Genomic DNA, 21,920 nt, shown 5'->3' on the forward strand with positions numbered 1-21,920 from the left:
ATGTAAAGTGTTCGGTGGGCACAATAGAGGGCTCAGAACCGAAGGCGTGACAAGGGGATTTTGGAGAGTACGTTTTTCTGAAATGGTTTTTGGGGGGGCATGTTGCATTTAGGAAGCCCCTATGGTGCCAGAACAGCAAAAAAAAAACACATGCCATACCATTTTGGAAACAAGACCCCTTGAGGAACGTAACAAGGAATTAAGTGAGCCTTAATACCCCACATGTGTTTCACGACTTTTGCATATGTAAAAAAATAAAATAAAATTTCACTAAAATGTGTGTTTCCCCCCAAATTTCACATTTTTGCAAGGGTTAATAGCAGAAAATACCCCCCAAAATTTGTAACCCCCATCTCTTCTGAGTATGGAGGTACCCCATAAGTTGACCTGAAGTGCACTACGGGCGAACTACAATGCTCAGAAGAGAAGGAGTCATATTTGGCTTTTTGAGAGCAAATTTTGCTCGGGGGCATGTCCCATATAGGAAGCCCCTATGGTGCCAGGACAGCAAAAAATACCCACATGGCATACCATTTTGGAAACTAGACCCCTTGAGGAACGTAACAAAGAATAAAGTGAGCCTTAATACCCCACACGGGTTTCGCGACTTTTGCATACGTAAAAAAAAATAATAATTTCATTAAAATGGGTGTTTCCCCCCAAATTTCACATTTTTGCAAGGGTTAATAGCAAAAAATACCCCCCAAAATTTGAAACCCCATCTCTTCTGAGTATGGAGGTACCCCATAAGTTGACCTGAAGTGCACTACGAGCAAACTACAATGCTCAGAAGAGAAGGAGTCATATTTGGCTTTTTGAGAGCAAATTTTGCTCGGGGGCATGTCGCATTTAGGAAGCCCCTATGGTGCCAGAACCGCAAAATAACCCCCACATGGCATACCATTTTGGAAACTAGACCCCTTGAGGAACGTAACAAGGGGTACAGTGAGCATTTACCCCCACTGGTGTCTCTCAGATCTTTGGAACAGTGGTCTGTACAACATTTTTAATTTGCACAGCCCACTTTTCCAAAGATCTGTCAGACACCTGTGGGGTGTAAATTCCCACTGCACCCCTCATTACATTCCGTGAGGGGTGTAGTTTCCGAAATGGGGTCACATGTGGGGTTTAGTTTTTTTTTTGCGTTTGTCAAAACCGCTGTAACAATCAGCCAACCCTGTGCAAATCACCTCAAATGTACATGGCGCACTCTCCCTTCTGGGCCTTGTTGTGCGCCCCCAGAGCACTTTACGCCCACATATGGGGTATCTCCGTAGTCGGGAGAAATTGCATTACAAAGTTTGGAGGGCTTTTTTCCCTTTTACCTCTTGTCAAAATGAAAAGTATAGGGCAACAGCAGCATGTTAGTGTGAAAAAATTATTTTTTTACACTAACATGCTGGTGTAGACCCCAACTTCACATTTTCATAAGGGCTGAAAGGAGAAAAAGCCCCCCAAAATTTGTTAGGCAATTTCTCCCCAGTACGGCGATACCCCATATGTGACCCTAAACTGTTGCCCTGAAATACGACAGGGCTCCAAAGTGAGAGAGCGCCATGCGCATTTGAGGCCTAAATTAGGGATTTGCATAGGGGTGGACATAGGGGTATTCTACGCCAGTGATTCCCAAACAGGGTGCCTCCAGCTGTTGCAAAACTCCCAGCATGCTTGGACAGTCAACGGCTGTCCAGCAATACTGGGAGTTGTTGTTTTGCAACAGCTGGAGGCGCCATTTTGAAAACAGTGGCGTACCAGACGTTTTTCATTTTTATTGGGGAGGGGGGCTGTGTAGGGGTATGTGTATACGTAGTGTTTTTTACTTTTTATTTTATTTTGTGTTAGTGTTGTGTAGTGTTTTTAGGGTACAGTCACACGGGCGGGGGGGTTACAGCGAGTTTGAGCTGCTGCGCAAAATTTGCTGCATCGCAAACTTGCAGCCTGATACTCACTGTAAGCCCCTGCCCATGTGAATGTACCCTGTACATTCACAGGGGGGGGGACCTCCAGCTGTTGCAAAACTACAACTCCCAGCATGCACAGTCTATCAGTGCATGCTGGTAGTTATAGTTTTGCCACAGCTGGAGGCACACGGGTTGGGAAACACTGAGTAAGGAAACAGACAATGTTTCCCAACCAGTGTGCCTCCAGTTGTTGCAAAACCACAACTCTCAGCATTCTCAAGCATGCTGGGAGTAGTAGTTCGGCAACATCTTTAGAGACAGATGTTGCCGAACTACAACTCCCAGCATGCTTGGAGTTGTAGTTTTGCAACATCTGGAGGACTAGTTTGTAGACCACTAATACAGTGGTTCCCAATCTGTGCCCTTCCAGATGTTGCAAAACTACAACTCCCAGTATGCCAAAACTGTCCAGGCATGCTGGGAGTTGTAGTTCTGCAACATCTGAAGGGCCAGATGTTACAGAACTACAACTCCCAGCATGCCTGGACAGTAAGGGCATGCTGAGGATGTGTAGTTTTGCAACATCTGGTAGGGCACAGTGGTCCCAAACTGTGGACCTCCAGATGTTGCAAAACTGCAACTCCCAGCATGCCCAGACGCCAAGGGCTGTCTGGGCATGCTGTGAGTTGTAGTTTACAGGGTCCTATTACAGCAATGCATGTCGCTTTACGGCGACGTGCATTGCTGTAAAGGGCCCGACCGCGGCTGAAGATCTACTCACCTGTCGCCGCCGCTGCCATCTTCCTCGCCGGTATCCGGGTCTTCAGGGACGAGGTAAGTACCGGGATAAGTACCCATGTACAAGTTACTGTATATAGTGCCAGAAATAGTGCTACTCCTCGTGTACTTACATGACAGCTTATCCTTACAAGTTACCTGAGAAGGCAGTTACATTTAAACATTCTTTTTCTATTTTAGTCTGTATATTATTGTGTTATTTATTCTATACTATAATGTAATTGTCACTGTACGATATAACTGTACAGTATATTAAAAGGTTTATAATGTAATGTTATTATCACTGTACAATGTCACTGTACTGTATAATAAAATGTATATAACGTAATGTTATTATCACTGTACAATGTCACTGTACTGTATGCTAAAAGGTTTATAACGTAATGTTATCACTGTACAATTTCACTGTACTGTATGCTAAAAGGTTTATCACATAATGTTATTATCACTGTACAATGTCACTGTACTGTATACTAAAAGGGTTATAACATAATGTTATTATCACTGTACAATGTCACTGTACAGTATAGTAAAAGGTTTATAACGTAATGTTATTATCACTGTATAATGTCACTGTACAGTATGCTTAAAGGTATTGTGGTGTCCCGGTACCGTATTGCATACCGTACCTAGTATGGTGGTCCCCAAAGTCAGAGTAACTACGCTCAGGTAGGGTCCCTCAGGTGGGACATCCCCTAGTCGCCTCTCTTCTATTCTAATTTTGTAATGTATACATGTACATATTTAATAATAATAATGTATATTTAATATAATGTATAGTATGCTTACCTGGTTAGCGTTGCAGGACCTTCGGTCATGTGGCCATGTTAAATCCTCTATGGTTTGTTGGAGGACCTTTGGAGGTCCTTGGGTCACATGTTACCCATAATGCTATGTAAAGGTGACTGACAGCAGTATTGGAGCAATTAGCTCTAGTCCAGCCCCTTCCCATATAAGGGAGCTGTAGCCAATTATAGCTCTCTTGGTTGCTGCTCTCGTGGATGACGGACTAGCAGGACGGATCTGCGCAACTTTCAAAGACACGCTAGGCCAGAAAACCTACCGGCCTCAGCCTTAACTAAACCGTGAGTTCTAAACTAATCCCCGCTAAAGCTAGCGTGACTACTGGATTGCAACTAAATCCCCTAAATCCAGTGGAACAGCGCATACTAACCTAAAGACTCAAAATTGCTTAAGGTCCCAACCTTTGGCAATCTCCAAGAGAATTTGCATATGTAGAGACTGTTCCTGTTATGAAGCTTGCATAAAATCTTCAGTAAACGTTCCAACTGTTTTCAGCAAACTCTCCGGTTGTGGCCATTCAATTATTCTATACCTCCCTATCGCTCTTGGGAAGGGTGGCGGTAGGACAAGCATTACAGAGGAGCCCGCACCCTGGCGTCACGAATAGAAAGGGTTAACCAGACACCCTTTAGTAACTGCACAGCTACACTCCCTACACCCAACTCCCCCAGGCTATCACAGTATATAATGTAATGTTATTATCAATATACTAAAAAGGTATATAATTATACACTAGCAAGAGAATATTGTCAAATATGCAAGTCATGGATCTTAGAAGTAAAATATGCCTGGCATCTTTCTATTGAGCTATTTTTTTTTGTTTTCATTCCAATGCATCTCTTCTCATTCCTTGTTTTTCTTCCACTAGTGGCATGTTGTGATAATTAAAAACAGATTGAAAACCTTTTCCAATGGATTTAACATTAAGGTCTGAAACAGTCTCAAAGAAGTTGTTTGATTTGCAAACAAAAAGCATTTTAAGCTAATAAAGAGGGGTCGTTTGATTGGTAATCTTCTCTTCTACCTGTGGCTCTGCTTACACATTGCTCTGCATTACACATTGATTTTAATGTGTATTAAATCATTATTTTCATAATGAACAATAAAACAGCTTCCCCCAACCCACACTAAAACTGCAATCCAGTCAAAAATATTATTCTGTCGGGCATTAACAGGGTGAGGCTAAACAGCCACCCTGCTCCCCATCCAGCTGTTTACCACCGTTCCTCTGCTGTTCACATGGCTTCGGTCCTGGCACACTGCATTGAGATCAGCCTTTTTGCAAAGGTGTTTGTGTGAGACATAGAAGTCACTTTTTCTATGTAAAAGACCAATAAGATTAAAGAGATACTCAATTTATATACTTTTTGTTTTGCATTACCATATTCTGACCCCCACAACTTAAAGGGGTATTCCGGGCAAAAACATCTTATTCCCTATTGAAAGGATAGGGGATAAGATGTCTGATCGCAAGGGGCCCGCCGCTGGGACCCCCGCGATCTCCCTGCAGCAGCCTGCATTCTATGAGTAGCTACGTCTGCAGTTTCGGAAACCGCCGGGCTTAGGAGACGGGGACATGACGTCATGCCACGCCCCCTCCATTAATTTCTATGGGAGGGGGCATAACAGCCGCAACGCCCCCTCCCATAGACATGAATGGAGGGGATGTGGCGTCACGTCCCCGTCTCAGAAGCCCGGCAGGTTCCGAAACTGCAGACGCAGCTACGCAGGGAGCTATACGGGCGCTATACGGGCTATACGAGCTATACGGGCCCCCACGCAGGGAGCTATACGAGCCCTCACAAAGCTCAATACATGAAAGTAAAGGGGTATTCCGGGCAAAAACATCTTATCCCATATCAAAAGGATAGGGGATAAGATGTCTGATCGCAGCCCCCCCCCCCCCCCCCCGCAATCAGACATCTTATCCCCTATCCTTTTGATATGGGATAAGATGTTTTTGCCCGGAATACCCCTTTACTTTCATGTATTGAGCTTTGTGAGGGCTCCTTTTTTGCACTTTTGATCTGTTGTTTTCATTGGTATCATTCTTAGCAATGCTGGCATTGGGATTTATGGTGTTTACCATGTTGGATAAATAACATATTTTAATAGTTCAGACCCTTTTTTGGGGAAATAAGCTCCCGCCAGAGTTGTTTGGCAGTGGTTTACCTCCCCTCTCCCCATTCACAACACAAGAACTTTCAGCCCAATCAAATGGGCATGTTGAGTGAGAATGTTGGGATTAGGAGACATAGCTATTGGCCTGAAAGGTGTTGGCTGTTGAAGGGGTATGGGCACCATTATATGACACCTTTCAAATGACTAACTAGATGGTCATCTAGAGAGTTCTGATCTCTGATGCCAGTCACCAGCAGCAGGTGTCAGGTGTAGAAAGCAGCCGGACATGGAATGGACTTAGCTCCCACGCCTGCTTCCCACCCTAAATATGTCTGTCATCTGTTGAGAAGAGGTTAATAACTATTAGCTAAGTGTTCTTCACGGTCCTGTTCAGTACACATAGTATACCAGAAAAATAAGATGGCATCACCCTCCCCTGGTGTCTAAAGGAGCAGTCAATCCTGGCACAGGTATACAGAGCAGTATAGGAATGCTACTAGACAGCCAATAATGCACTTAATGCAGTAATAAAGGAATCTGACCACTAAAATGCCTATGCTGATTGGCTGGATTTTGTCTCAGGCATTGTGTACTTGTGGTGAGGGTGTGATGGAGGGAAGATGTTATTACCCTACGGGCAGATGGCATTAACCCCTTGTGTTTGTGTCGTAAGGGCATGGTTTAACCTCTGAACCACCCGAAGGTATACCGCTGGATCTTGGGCTAGGCACGGGGGCAAATAATGACTCCGACAGAACAACGGCAGCTTTACTGACATAGACAGGTGTAACAGTCTTAACAGCTTAGCCAGGCCCAAGGAGATGACCAGTAACTTCAGGGACTTTATGGCTCGCTGTGACTTTTAGTGGACTTGGACAATTTGATGCAGGGCCATGCTGACTTGACACAGATTAAAGGGGTTATCCAGGAAAAAACTTATATATATATATATCAACTGGCCCCAGAAAGTTAAACAGATTTGTAAATTACTTCTATTAAAAATCTTAATCCTTTCAGTAGTTATGAGCTTCTGAAGTTAAGGTTGTTCTTTCTGTCTCTGTGATGACACGTGTCTCGGAAACCGCCCAGTTTAAAAGAGGTTTGCTATGGGGATTTGCTTCTAAACTGGGCGGTTCCCGAGACACGTGTCATCAGTGAGCACTTAGAAGGAAAAGAACAACCTTAACTTCAGAAGCTCATAAATACTGAAAGGATTAAGATTTTTTAATAGAAGTAATTTACAAATCTGTTTAACTTTCTGGAGCCAGTTGATATATAAAAAAAAAAGGTTTTTCCTTGATAACCCCTTTAATCTTGATCGACTTGTCTGGGACTGACTTGACAGACTTCATCCCGTTTGTACCTTACCAGGTTTTGACATTCACCTGTGGGGTAGTGGGGTGGTAGACTTGTGAATGCGTGGCTGCGTGGTAGCTTTAGGCCTCCTCAGGACACTAGACACTCTCTCACAGGACTTGAACTTGCTGCACTCGGTAGAGAAGAGACTAAGAGACTCCACTAGCTCCACCCACGGTTTATATGGGGAAGACTCTGGAGGGGTCTCATAGGTCACCCTGTAGGTCACACGGTCACTGGTACCTTCCTTTGTTACAACACTTGACAACAGTATTTAACCTCTTAAGGACACAGAGCGTACCTGTACGCCCTGCGCCCAGTCCCGGTGTTTAAAACGGGGTCACGCCGTGACCCCACATGACACCTGGTCGGTCCCGGCTGCTATTGATAGCTGGAACCCTGGGCTAATAGCGCGCGGCACAGATCATTGTGCCGGGCGCTATTAACCCTTCAGACACGGCGATCAAAACAAAAGTAAAAGCTTCCCAGCTGCTCAGTCGGGCTGCAATGTCCCGATCAGCTAGGATGTGAGCGGAGGTCCCCTCATCTGTTTCCATTGCATCCGATTGGCGTTTGATTGCTCCAAGCCTGAGCTACAGGCTTGAGCAATCGAGCCCCCAGAACGCTGATCCATGCAAAGCTATGGCTTTGCAGGGATCAGGGTAAAAGATCAGTATGTGCAGTGTTATAGCCCCCTATGGGAGTTATAACACTGCAAAAAAAAAGTGAAAAAAAAAGTTAAGAAAGGTCATTTAACTCCTCCCCTAATAAAAGTTTGAATCACCCCCCTTTTCCCATAAAAAAACTGTGTAAATATAAATAAACATATGTGATATTGCCGCGTGCGTAAATATTCGAACTATAAAAATATAGTGGTCCCTCAACATACGATGGTAATTCGTTCCAAACGGCCCATCGTTTGTCGAATCCATCGTATGTTGAGGGATTCGTGCAATGTAAAGTATAGGAAGTTATACTCACCTGTCCCCGCCGCTCTGGACCGCCTCCTCACTGCTCTCGATGCTGTCCCAGGGGCTCCCGATGCTGTCCCGCTGCTCCGGCATCTTCCTCGGGATCCTCCGGCTTTTTCCGCATCTTCTCCGGTGTCCGGGCCTCGCTTTCTGTTGACGTTATTACGTTGCAGCGCCGGGACGGCATGTGCAGCGACTAATAAGGACGCCGGAAAGCGAGGCCAGGACCCCGGAGAAGATGCAGAAAACGCTGGAGGATCATGAAGTGGACCCGGAGTAGCGGGGATAGGTAAGTGAACCTGTCCGGGATGCTTAAACTGCTATCCGACAGCAGTTTAAACATTTTGCGCTGTCGGATAGCAGGTAATGCGATGGCCCCGACATATAAAAGCATTGTATGTCGATGCTGACATCGACATGCGATGGCCTCTGAGAGGCCATCATATGTCCATTTTATCATATGTCGGGGCCATTGCATGTCGGGGGGTTACTGTATATTGTTAATTAAACCGCACGGTCAATGGCGTACACGCAAAAAAAATTCCAAAATCCAAAATACAGTATTTTTGGTAATTTTTTATATCATAAAAAATTAATAAAAAGCGATCAAAAAGACCGATCAATGCAAAAATGGTACTGATAAAAACTTCAGAACACGGTGCAAAAAATTAGCCCTCATACCAGCCCATACGCAGAAAAATAAAAAAGTTATAGGGGTCAGAAGATGACAATTTTAAATGTATACATTTTCCTGCATGTAGTTATGATTTTTTCCAGAAGTACTGCAAAATCAAACCTATAAAAGTAGGGTATCATTTTAATCGTATGGGCCTACAGAATAAAGAAAAGGTGTCATTTTTACTGAAAAATGCACTTGGTAGAAACAGAAGCCCCCAAAAGAAAGAAATTTTTTCTTCAGTTTTGTCGCACAATGAATTTTTTTCACTTTCGCCGTAGATTTTTTGGTAAAATGACAAAAAAATAAGCCATCATATGGAATTTTATGTGCAAAATTGAAAGCGTTATGATTTTTAGAAGGTGATAAGGAAAAAATTTAAATGAAAAAATGGAAAAACGCTGAGTCCTTAACGGAATATGACAAGTTATATACATTACATTAGATAACACAGGTGGTAGTTAACTATTTACGGAATACAGACAAAAGAGGGGCACAGGGGTCACTGAATGGAGCCTGCCTGACAGGGCAGCAGAGGTACAGGGGTGCAACTACTGAACTGGGCTACCACATACTGAATGTGGTTTTTAGTTACAATGAACATATAATATTATGTTATCCTAAAAATATTGTAAGCTGAGGCTAATGTTGCTTGAGGAACGTTACTGTAAGAGGAAGTTCATTTCTTTTAGGAACTGTCAGGAACAGAATAGATTTGCTATGGGGATTTGCTCCTCCTCTGGACAGTTCCTAAAATGAACAGAGATATCAGCAGAGAGCACTGCGGTGAGAAAAGACTGTACAGGGTACATTCACATGGACGGGTTTACAGTGAGTTCCCTGCTTCAAGTTTGAGCTGCGGCAAATTTTCCACTGCAGCGCAAACTCCTAGCGGGAAGCTCACCGTAAACCTGTCCATGTGAATGTACCCTAAAAACACTACACTAACACATAATAAAGGGTAAAACACTACATATACACCACCTTACACTGTCCCCTCCAATAAAAATGAAAAATGTATCGTAAGGCAGTGTTTCCAAAACAGAGTCTCCAGCTGTTGCAAAACAACAACTACCAGCATTTCCAGACAGTCACTGACTGTCCAGGCATGCTGGGAGTTTAACAACAGCTGGAAGCACCCGGTTTTGGAATCACTGATGTAGAATACCCCTATGTCCACCCCTATGCAATCCCTAATCTAGTCCTCAAATGCGCATGGCGCTCTCTCAGGAACAGAAATACCTCATATGTGGACGTAAAATGCTCTGCGGACACACAACAAGGCTCAGGAGTGAGAGCGCACCATGTACATTTGAGGCCTAAATTGGTGATTTGCACAGGGGTGGCTGATTTTACAGCAGTTCTGACATAAATGCAAAAAAATTAATACCCACGTGTGACCCCATTTTGGGGACTACACCCCTCACGGAATGTAAAAAGGGGCATAGTGAGCCTTAACACCCCACAGGTGGTTGACAATTTTCGTTAAAGTTGGATGGGAAAATGAAAATATTTTTTATTTTTTTTGCTAAAATGCTGGTGTTACCCTAAATTTTTCATTTTCATAAGGATAAATAGGAAACAAAAGCCCCCCAAAGTTTGTAACCCCATTTCTTCTGAGTAAGAACATACCCCATATGTGGATGTAAAGTACTCTGCGGGCGAACTACAATGCTCAGAAGAGAAGGAGCGCCATTGGGCTTTTGGAGAGAGAATTTGGCTGGAATTGAAGGCCTTGTTTGTTTACAAAGCCCCCATGGTGCCAGAACAATGGACCCCCCCCCCCCCCCACATGTGACCCCATTTTGGAAACTACTGAATGTAATTCTGAATACTTTGAGGGGTGCAGTTTTTATAATGGAGTAATTTATGGGGTAATTCTAATATGAAGGCCCCTCAAATCCCCTTCAAAACTGAACTGGTCCCTGAAAAATTTAAATTTAGAAAATTTTGTGAAAAATTGGAAAATTGCTACACAACTTTGAAACCCTCTCATGTCTTTCACAAGTAAAAACATGTCAATTGTTTGATGCAAACATAAAGTAGACATACTGTATATGTGAATCAATATATAATTTATTTAGGATGTCCATTTTCCTTATAAGCAGAGAGTTTAAAAAAAAAGCAAAATATTAAAATTTTTCATCAGATTTTGGAATGATGCAAGTATCGACGAAAATTTACCACTAACATAAAGTAGAATATGTCACGAAAAAACAATCTCGGAATCAAATTCATAAGTACAAGCATCCCAGAGTTGTTAATGATTAAAGTGACAGTGGTCAGATGTGCAAAAAATGCCCGGGTCCTTAAGGTGAAAATGGGCTGGGTCCTTAAGGGGTTAAGACACCAATACAAATGAATAGCCATGGCCCGGAACAAGGGAACTTTGTGTCCCTGCCCGGCAGTTCTTCTCCTGTGATGTAGGCAACGTGATTAGCAGCCTGCATCATCTGCTCTGGCCAGGCCTGACAAGGAGAGGCCAGAGCAGCGGAGCAGCGCGGGACCTGGGATGGGAGCCAAGCTCTCAGGTAAACATTTGTGTTCCCCCATCATTAACTCTGTGGAGCACAGTGGCATCATTAACTTTATGGGGCACAGTTGCATCATTAATTCTGTGGAGCACAGTGGCATCCTTAATTCTGTGGGGCACAGCAGCATCATTAATTATGTGGGGGCACAGCAGCATCATTAATTCTGTGGGGCACAGTGGCATCATCAAAGGAAAACTGTCAGCTTGCTCCCCCCAGCACTTACCAGCATTACTGGCGGATCAGTTTGATGCTTACTGTGCCCGGATCCGCCCGGCCATTCTGCTGATATCTTCGTTTTTCCCTATATGATAATGAAGTGTTAACTGGCACAGGCGGCATTAACTGGCAGTCTGACGCAGTGGCGTACTAAGGAGGGGGGGGTGGCCTGTCCGGGTTCTGCGCACAAGGGGGGTGCCAGGGGCGGACTGAACAGCCGCAGCCACTGCCGCCGCCACCACTACTGAGGATCCGGGACACTCGTCCCAGATCCCCAGCAGACAGCGGTGCCTTCTCCTGTATGCGCGATACACGCACATACAGGAGATTGCGGCCCCTCTGTGTGAGCCGCATCTGCAGCTACACAGAGGAGACGTGACCTCCGCCCCCCACGCAGCACGCAGTACAGGCGCCGGTGACGTCACTCATCAGCGCCTGCACTGTGGAGGGGAGAAGACACGGGCTCTGCAGCTGAGGAGATCGCTGCATGGGATATCAGGTGAGCATCCTTTTTTTATTTATTTTTCTCAACTCTGCATACACCTATGGGGAAGGGGGGGGGTTACTCTACATATACCTATAGGGGAGGAGGGGGGGTTACTCTACATATATCTATGGGGGAGGGGGGGGTTACTCTACATATATACCTATAGGGAAGGAGGGGGGGGTTACTCTACATTTACCTATGGGGAAGGGGAGGTGTTTACTCTACATATATACCTATAGGGGAGGAGGGGGGGTTACTCTACATATACCTATGGGGAAAAGGAGGGGGGGTTACTCTACATATACCTAAGGGGAGGGGGGGTTACTGTACATATGCCTATGGGGAAGGGGAGGGGGTTACCAGGGATGTGGAAATCCTATCGCCCGACGCCCGGGACAAGTAGTTTTGGGTGCCGGGCAGGTGAATTTTTTATAGATTTAGCCCTGTATCGGGCAAGCAGGGACAGACAGACTTCCCCGTATTTTTCTTTCATGCCGGTGTGAGGCGCAGGATCTGATGTAAGTCTGCACTTCACACCGGTGCTCAGAGTGTATGGAGGGGGTGCTGGCGGCCCCCAGCTGATTTCAGTAGCCGGGGACCGCTTCTCAGAGCCCCCCAGCCGGTGTGAGGGGATCTCACCTCACAGCTGAGCCCGAGCAGAGCCCGAGATAGCACGTCTGCTGGAGATGATTAAGCCACGCTTCCTCGTCCCCCCTCCCGGAGGATGGAGAGCGCAGTTCTGCATTAGGAAGACAGGGGGAGAATGAGGACGTACACAGCTCCTCCCTCCTCTGCTCTGTCTACACAGGACCTAATTCATCAGGGGGAGGTTTCAAGTATTCAAGTAGACATGTGTGTGAGGAGACTGCACTGCACGGGCTGGGGATTTCACCTCACACCGGCTCAGGTGAGGAGGCTGAGCATGCAGGCGGCGGGAAGGGTGGTTGTAATGTATGATTAGGGGGGTGTATGTATGATGTGTGCATATGTATGTGTCATGTGTATATATGTATATGTTTATGATGTGGGGTGGGCAGCGGCAGGTGTATGTATGATGTGTGCATATGTATGGTGTATATTTATGGTGTGAGTGTATGTGTATATATGATGTGTGTATGGTGTATGTGTGTATGTAATGTATGATGTGGGGGGGGCCTCAGCGGGTGTATGTATGATGTCTATGTATGATGTATGTATGTAATGTATGATGTGGGGGGGGCCTCAGCGGGTGTATGTATGATGTCTATGTATGATGTATGTATGTAATGTATGATATAGGGGCAGTGGCCCGGTGTATCTATGATATGTGTATGCATGTATGTTTTGTTCAGGGGCGGACAGACAAGTGCTGCTGCCAGTTGTGCTATCTAATTTTATTTATTTTTAGTGGCTTCTGGTCACCCGCACTAAATTGCACCCCCAGAATCCCGCACCCTTCATACTCACCCGCCGACCAAGAGCCCCACGGATGCACGCAAACATGCCCAAACCAAAACTACAACTCCCAGCATGTTGCACCGTAACCTAAACTGTAGAACTACAAAGTGTAACATGCTGGGAGTTGTAGTTTTGGTTTGTGTCAGCTGCAGAGCCATAGGCTGCATCAGGGCATGCTGGGAGTTGTAGTTACTAACTGTAATTCCCAGTATTCCTTGACACAGACTATGGCTCTGCAGCTGACACAAACCAAAACTACAACTCCCAGCATGTTACACAATAACCTTAACTGTACTACTATACAGTGCAACATGCTGCAACACCCACACAACCATAGGCTGTATCAGGGCATGCTGGGTGTTGTAGTTATCTAGTAACTAAATGCAACTTTGCAATGTAAGTCCCTATGAAGACTGAAAAATAGTGATTAAAATATTTTAAAAAGTGCATATATGTGTGAATAAGCCCCTTTCCTAATAAATGTTCTGATAATAAATGGTTCCAATAAAAACTACAGATCACGGCACATAAGATTACCCTCATACATCCCTGTATATGGAAAAATTGGAGTTATGGGGGTCAGATGGGGGGGGGGCTTGCCTCGGGTATAAAAGGAGCTATCTACAGCTCTCCTGCCGCTAATAGTCTGGCATGCTGCTATTGCCGTGGCCGCTATTAAACCATTAGATCTCCGCTGTCTAAGTGGACAGCAGTGTCTAAAGGGATCTTATATCCATCCCTGGTAGTGTTGAGCGGCATAGGCCATATTCGAATTCGCGAATATTCGCGAATATATGGACGAATATTCGTCATATTCGCGAATATTCGCATATTCGTAATATTCTCGTTGTATTTTCGCATATGTGAATATTCGCGTGTGCGAAAATTCGCATGTACGAAAATTCGCACACCGGCCTCACACAGTAGTATTAGAGCCTTCGTTACACCACAAGCTGGAAGCAGAGAGGGATGATCACTGTGATGTGTACTGTGAAAAAATAAAAAAAAATAAAAAAAATACGAATATTCGTAATTACAATATGCGATATTCGCGAATAAAATTCGAATTGCGAATATTCGCGAGCAACACTAATCCCTGGGGGTCCAGTGGGGGGGGGATCATACTATTTTGCTTGAAATTATTTTATCTACCAGGACAAGTGGATTTTCTTGAGGGACAAGTAGATTGTGTTCCGCTTTAGTCCCTTGGACAAGTATTTTTTTTTTACATTTCCACACCCCTGGTTACTCTACATATACCTATAGGGGAGGGGGGGGTGTTACTCTCTACATATACCTATGGGGAAGAGGAGGGGGGGGTTACTCTACATATACCTAAGGGGAGGGGGGGTTACTCTACATATACCTATGGGAAAGAGGAGGGGGGGTTACTCTACATATACCTATAGGGGAGGGGGGGTTACTCTACATATACCTAAGGGGAGGGGGGGTTACTCTACATATACCTATGGGGAAGGGGAGGTGGGGTTACTCTACATATAACTATGGGGAAGGGGAGGGGGGTTACTCTACATATACCTGAGGGGAGGGGGGGTTACTCTACATATACCTATGGGGAAGAGGAGGGGGGGTTACTCTACATATACCTATGGGGAAGGGGAGGGGGGGGGTTACTCTACATATACCTATGGGGAAGGGGAGGGGGGGTTACTCCACATATACCTAAGGGGAGGGGGGGGGTTACTCTACATATACCTATGGGGAAGGGGAGGGGGGGTTACTCTACATATAGCTATGGAGAAGGGGAGGGGGGTTACTCTACATATACCTGAGGGGAGGGGGGTTACTCTACATATACCTATGGGGAAGGGGAGGGGGGGTTACTCTACATATACCTATGGGGAAGGGGAGGGGGGGTTACTCTACATATACCTATGGGGAAGAGGGGGGTGTAGCTGCATTTACATATGGGAAAGAGGAGGGTGTAACTGCATATACCTATGGGAAAGGGGGGTGTATCTGCATATACCTATGGGAAAGGGGGGTGTAACTGCATATACCTATGGGGAAGAGGGGGGGGTGTAACTGCATATACCTATGGGAAAGGGGGGTGTATCTGCATATACCTATGGGAAAGGGGGGTGTAACTGCATATACCTATGGGGAAGAGGGGGGGTGTAGCTGCATATACATATGGGAAAGGGGGGTGTAACTGCATATACATATGGGAAAGGGGGGGTGTATCTGCATATACCTATGGGAAAGGGGGGTGTAACTGCATATACCTATGGGGAAGAGGGAGGGGTTTAGCTGCATATACATATGGGAAAGAGGGGGGTGTAACTGCATATACCTATGGGAAAGGGGGTGTAACTGCATATACCTATGGGAAAGGGGGGTGTATCTGCATATACCTATGGGAAAGGGGGGGGTGTAATTGCATATACACCTATGGGAAAGAGGGGGGTGTAACTGCATATACCTATGGGAAAGAGGGGGGGGTAACTGCATATACCTATGGGAAAGAGGGGGGTGTAACTGCATATACCTATGGGAAAGGGGGGGGGTGTAACTGCATATACCTATGGGAAAGAGGGGGGGATGTAACTGCATATACCTATGGGAATGAGGGGGGGTGTAACTGCATATACCTATGGGAAAGAGGGGGGGTGTAATGGCATATACCTATGGGAAAGAGGGGGGGTGTACCTGCTCATACCTATGGGAAAGATGGGGGGGGGGAGGTAACTCTGCCTATACCTATGGGGAAAGGGGAGGAAAGGGGGGGGGGATAACTGCCTATACCAATGGGGAAGAGGGGGGTAACTATGCCTATACCAATGGGGAAGAGGGGGGTAACTCTGCCTATACCAATTGGGAAGAGGGGGGGGGGAATCTGCCTATACCTATGGGAAAAAAGGGGTTTAACTCTGCCTATACCTATGGGAAACGGGGGGAGTTTTTTTTTTAACTCTGCCTATTCCTACGGGGAAAGCGGGTGGGGGGACTCTGCTGCCTATACCTAAGGAGAAAGGGGGCTTAACTCTGTTCCTATACCTATTGGGAAGGGGGTTTAACTCTGCTGCCTATACCTACAGGGAAGGGGGGCTACCTAACTTTATACCTGGATGCCCTACTACTAACCTACATACCCAGCTACCTAACTATGTACATACATGGCTGCCTAACTACCTAGCTAGCCCCCTACCTGCCTAACTTGTCACCTACCTACATATCTGGCTTCCTGATCTACCTACCTAGTTACCTATTTACCTGGCTACCTACCTACCTGACCATTTACTGTGCAGGACACCAAGGAGGGCAATATTACAGTTTGTGGGCCTATAGATGGAAAGATTTTGTAGGGGAGAGCACTGGAAAAATGCAGAGTCTGACATGTTTTTCCTGCAGATGTTAAGAGATCCACATGGCGGTCTTATCCGGACGGGGAAGAAAAGGAAAGAGGACGCTGCTGACCAGAAAATACGTAAATTGTGAGTCCAAAAATGTAAGTGCAATCACTTACATGGTGTCCTGTGTACAGCTGATATCTACCGCCATATGGTCCTGTATATACTCACTTATACAGATCCTTTATAGTATACTGGTCTGTGTATAGTGGTTTTATTCAGTACAGTATGGCGGTATTATCCAGTTATTCTGTGGTGGTATATATTTACTCCTTGTATACCAGTATTATTGGTCATGGAAATTTACCTATGTTAAAGTCTTTCTTATATATATAAATTTTAGTTTATTGTGTGTGGGATTTAGGTGGAATAGGGGCGTGGCAGAAGATTGACGAGCTGCAGAGCCTAGTAGGGGCCCTTGCTTTTTTTGGTCCGTGGGTCCTGAGTGTTGTCATTCCGCTTCTGGGAGGGGGTGTAATTAAGGGGGGGGGAGGAGGGGGTAAATAAAGGGGGGGAGGGAGGGGGGTGTAATTAAGGAGGGGGGGTGCCAAACAAAGGGTCCGCCCCGGGTGCCAAATGCTCTAGGTCCGCCCTTGGTCTGATGTCATCGCAGCCTGCCGCAGCACCACTCAGCTCATCATTATTCCTCCCATCTTTCTTCATTACAGATTGGGAAGAAGAGGGAGGGGAGGAATATTGAAGAGCTGGGCAGCACTGTGGACTGTTTATTTTGGGGGCACAGTGGCATTTTTCATTGTTTGGGGCACAGTGGCATTATTCATTGTGGGGGCACAGTGGCATCATTCATTGTGCGGGCACAATGGAATCACTCATTGTGGGGGAACAGTGGCAACATTCATTGTGGGGGAACAGTGGAAACATTCATTGTGGGGGAACAGTGGCAACATTCATTGTGGGAGCACAGTGGTGTCATTCATTCTGTGGGCACAGTGGTAACATTCATTGTGGGGGCACAGTGGTGTCATTAATTGTTTTAGGGACACAGAGCTGCAAATAGTCGGTACAGGGCACAGTGTTTGTCGAAAATGTATTTAAGAGCATAGCGTGAGGTGGTAATATTGTAGAGGAATAGCACGTGGCAGTAATATTGCAGGGGAATAGTGTGTGGCAGTAATATACCAGTGGCATAGTATGTGGCAGTAATATACCAGGGGCCCAGTGTATGGCCTAATTGTATTCAAGGGGTACAGTGTGTGACAGAATTATTTTCATTGGCACAGTGTGTGGCAGCAATATACCAGGGGTACAGTGTGTGGCAGCAATATACCAGGGGTACAGTGTGTGGTAGTAATATACCAGGGGTGCAGTATGTAGCAGTAATATACCAGAGGCACAGTGTGTGGCAGTTTTATTTCAGGGGCACGGTGTGTGGCAGTATTATATTCAGGGTGTGCAGTGTGTGGCAGAATTATATTCAGGGGAACAGTGTGTGGCAGTATTATATTCAGGGGTACAGTGTGTGGCAGTAATATACCAGGGGCCCAGTGTGTGTCAGTAATATACCAGCGGTACAGTGTGTGGCAGTAATATACCAGAGGCACAGCATGTGGCAGTTTTATTTCAGGGGCACAGTGTGTGGCAATATTATATTCAGGGCGTGGAGTGTTTGGCAGAATTATATTCAAGGGCACAGAGTGTGGTAGAATTATATTCAGGGGTACAGTGTGTGGCAGTAATATACCAGGGGCTCAGTGTGTGGCATTAATATATTCTGAGGGTACAGTGTGCAGCTTTATTGTATTCAAGGGTACAGTGTGTGGCAATATTCTTTTCAGGGGTACAGTGTGTGGCAGTATTCAGGTTATACATCCTCCACACTTCAGTCGCTCGTTTGCTATTTCCTTCATGACACTGAGGTCTCTAGGTGTGAACAAGGCCTAAGTGTTTACCTTGGACCTTTATCGGATGGCAGACCTAAATAAGTGGACCCTCACTAAAAATAGTTGAGTACTCCTGGTCAAGTCTTTAAGAAGATTGCCAAGACCCTGAAACTGAGTTGTAGCATGGTGGGAAAGACCATGTAGTGGCTTAACAGGACAGGTTCTAATCAGAATAATCCTTGCCATGGTCAACCAAAGAAGTTGAGTGCATATGCTCATTGTTTTATCCAGAGGTTGTCTTTGGAAAATAGACCTATGAGTGCTGCCAGCATTGCTGCAGAGGTTGAAAGGGTGGGTGAATCAGCATGTAAGTGCCCTGACCATATGCCATTACACTGCATTAAATTGGTCTGCATAGTTGTCGACTTCTAAAGCCTCTTCTAAAGATGATGCATAAGAAAGCCTGCAAACAATTTGCAGAAAATAAGCACACTAAAGACATGAATTACTGGAAACATGTCCTGTGGAAAGATGAAAACAAGATAAACTTATTTAGTTCAGATAGTGTCAAGCGATGGGTACAAAGACAAATGTATCTTGCCTACAGTCAAGCATTGGGGTGGGAGTGTCATGGTCCGAGGCTGCATAGCACTGGGGAGCTACAGCTAATTAAGGGAACCATTAATGTTAACTTAAACTGTGGTATACTGAAGCAGAGCATGATCCCCTCCCTTCAGAGACTGGGCTGCAGGGCAGTATCAACTTGTTTTCAAGACATGTCATAATGTCTTATACCATGGCAACTGTAACTGGCAAAGTTTCTCTTATACTCAAGCCCATCACGCTTTCAGTTAGTCACGATATCTTTGCCATAACATTTCTCATATACTTAGACCCATCACAATATCATTACTCTTCCATTTCACATGTACTCAGGCCCTTTACATCTTCAGGTAGCCACAATATCATCTTAGGAACTGTCCAGAGTAGGAACAAATCCCCCACAGAAAACTTATCCTGCTCTGGACAGTTCCTAAAATGGACAGAGGTGTCAGCAGAGAGCACTGTGGTCAGACAAAAAGAAAATTACTTCCTGTGGATCATACAGCAGCTGATAAGTACTAGAAGGATTAAGATTTTTTAATAGAAGTATTAAAGAATTTACAAATCTGTTTAACTTTCTGGCACCAGTTGATTAAAAAAAATGTTTTCCAGTTGAGTACCCCTTTAAGTCATATGGAATTAGCATGCTACACCTTCAGGCGCAGGAGTGATTCTCAGAATAATTATAGGGGACTTGTCATTGCAGGCAGGGATCCAGTGCTATTGCCCTCGTTACTGTACATGTCAGGGTACAACCCTCAGTTTCTTCACTAAGTTCATCATTCATTTAGGTTCAATTATAACCAAGTCTGTCAAGGTTCTGGTTAAGTCAAATGGAATTAACATGCTACACCTTTAGGTACAGGAGTGATTTTTGGAATGATTGTGGGGGGCTCGTCATTGCCAGCAGGGATCCAGTGCTGTTGCCCTCGTCACTGAATGTATGTCAGGGTATGACCCCCACTTAGATATAAGGCTATCAAATAACACTGTCATTTATAATTAGCAGGCATCCACATTTTCATCAGATTCTAACTTCACATTCCAAGCGTGGCATGAGCACGTAAGTAGTTGCCCCCTGGTACTAGGCCAGGCGCCTGGTGGGTGTACTTCATGAGTTTCTGGGAGTTCTAACGGAGTCAACACCAGATAGATTGTTATCACCCTTTAAGGGCCAACAGTCATTGTACTGTAGTTAATATATACATTTTATATGTCTCTCTAAACTGCATATTTCAGCAGGATATTCAGGAAGCACCGCTGATTGAATTTTTCCTGTTGCTCCTGCGGCATCTCAACTCCACACAGTAGAATGGCCATAGTGAATGTGAATAATGAGGGTTCACGTTTGAGGTTTAAATTATGTATATGTTTAACTATTCTATCTGTTTGATTTTTGCTTCCTTAAGTCTTATTTACCCAAAAGTAGCTATGGCACAACTCTGTTACATCCAGCGCTCCGGCCAGACACGCTGGCCGTGTGTGCATCCCCCCCCCCTCACTTCCCTAACCAGCGGGGCTGGGATTCGCTTTGCGGGATGCGCCCGCATGAGAGTCCCAGCCCGTCTCTCACCTTCATGCGCTTCTCCTTCCTCTGTCCTCCCTCAGCACCGGCACACATGCCCCCGCCTCCTAGGGCGTGCACGCCGGAGCTCTCTGATTTAAAGGGCCAGTGCGCACGTAATTATGTTTTGCACCTGCACCGTTTTTTTTTTATAGATATCTGCACCTCCCATCTCTCCCTGACAGATCTTTGTTGCCCCCGTGCCCTAGAGAAAGCGTTAGTTTGTTTAGCCTTGCCGTGTTCCAGACTCTTTCATTCCATGACCTGACCTTGCTCCTTGCTGCCTGCCTTTAGATCTCCTGCTATGTTCCTGACTACGTTCCTGAGCGGTCAGCCCAGACCTCCTGCTATCCAGACAACTTCTTGCCTAATTCCTCTTGTGCCTTGCATCACCTCAGCCGCCTTGGTGGTCGAGTTGTGCCAGAGGTAGCAACCTGGGTGCCGCCTGCCGCAGCAAGACCTTCTCGCTTTGCGGCACCTTAGACCCCACTCCCTGGCATGACCAGTGTCATCTGCCACAAAGGTCCAGTGGGTCCACTACCTCTGTGATTGTCCTGCTTGCAGCCGTGAGTCTTACAGTAAGATCCGGCCATGGATCCCGCTGAGGTACCTCTGCCTGAAGTTACGGATCTTCGCTCCATTGTGGCACAACAACTGAGTCAATTGTCTGCCATGATACACCAGCTTTTAGCCATGCAGCAACAGCAGCAGCAGCCGCAACCTGCTCCAGTCTCTCCACCTGTTCCAGCTGCTCCTTCCGGATCCAAGTTTCATTTACCCTTACCCATGAAGTATGATGGTGATCCAAAGATGTGTAGAAGCTTTGTGACTCAGTGTTCCATGCATCTGGAGCTCATGGCGGATCAGTTCCCGACAGAACGAGCTAAGGTGGCATTTGTGGTTAGTCTTTTGTCCAGAAAAGACTTGGCTTAGGCTACACCTCTCTGGGATTGTAATGATCCGGTTTCCTCTAACCTGTCAGCCTTCCTTGCTGAATTCCGCAGTGTATTTGAAGAACCAGCCTCCTCTGCTGAGACAGCTCTTCTAAACCTCTGCCAAGGGAATTCCTCCATCGGCGTCTACGTGATTCAATTCCGCACTCTTGCACAGAACTGGCTAGGAACAATGAGGCCTTGTGTGCTACATTCAAAAAAGGACTGTCCAGCAGAATTAAGGATGCTCTTGCTGCACGAGATCTACCATGTGTGAACTAATCCATTTAGCCACTCGAATTGATGTG

This window comes from Hyla sarda, chromosome 2 (assembly GCF_029499605.1).
Source record: "Hyla sarda isolate aHylSar1 chromosome 2, aHylSar1.hap1, whole genome shotgun sequence".
NCBI classification, from domain to species: domain Eukaryota; kingdom Metazoa; phylum Chordata; class Amphibia; order Anura; family Hylidae; genus Hyla; species Hyla sarda.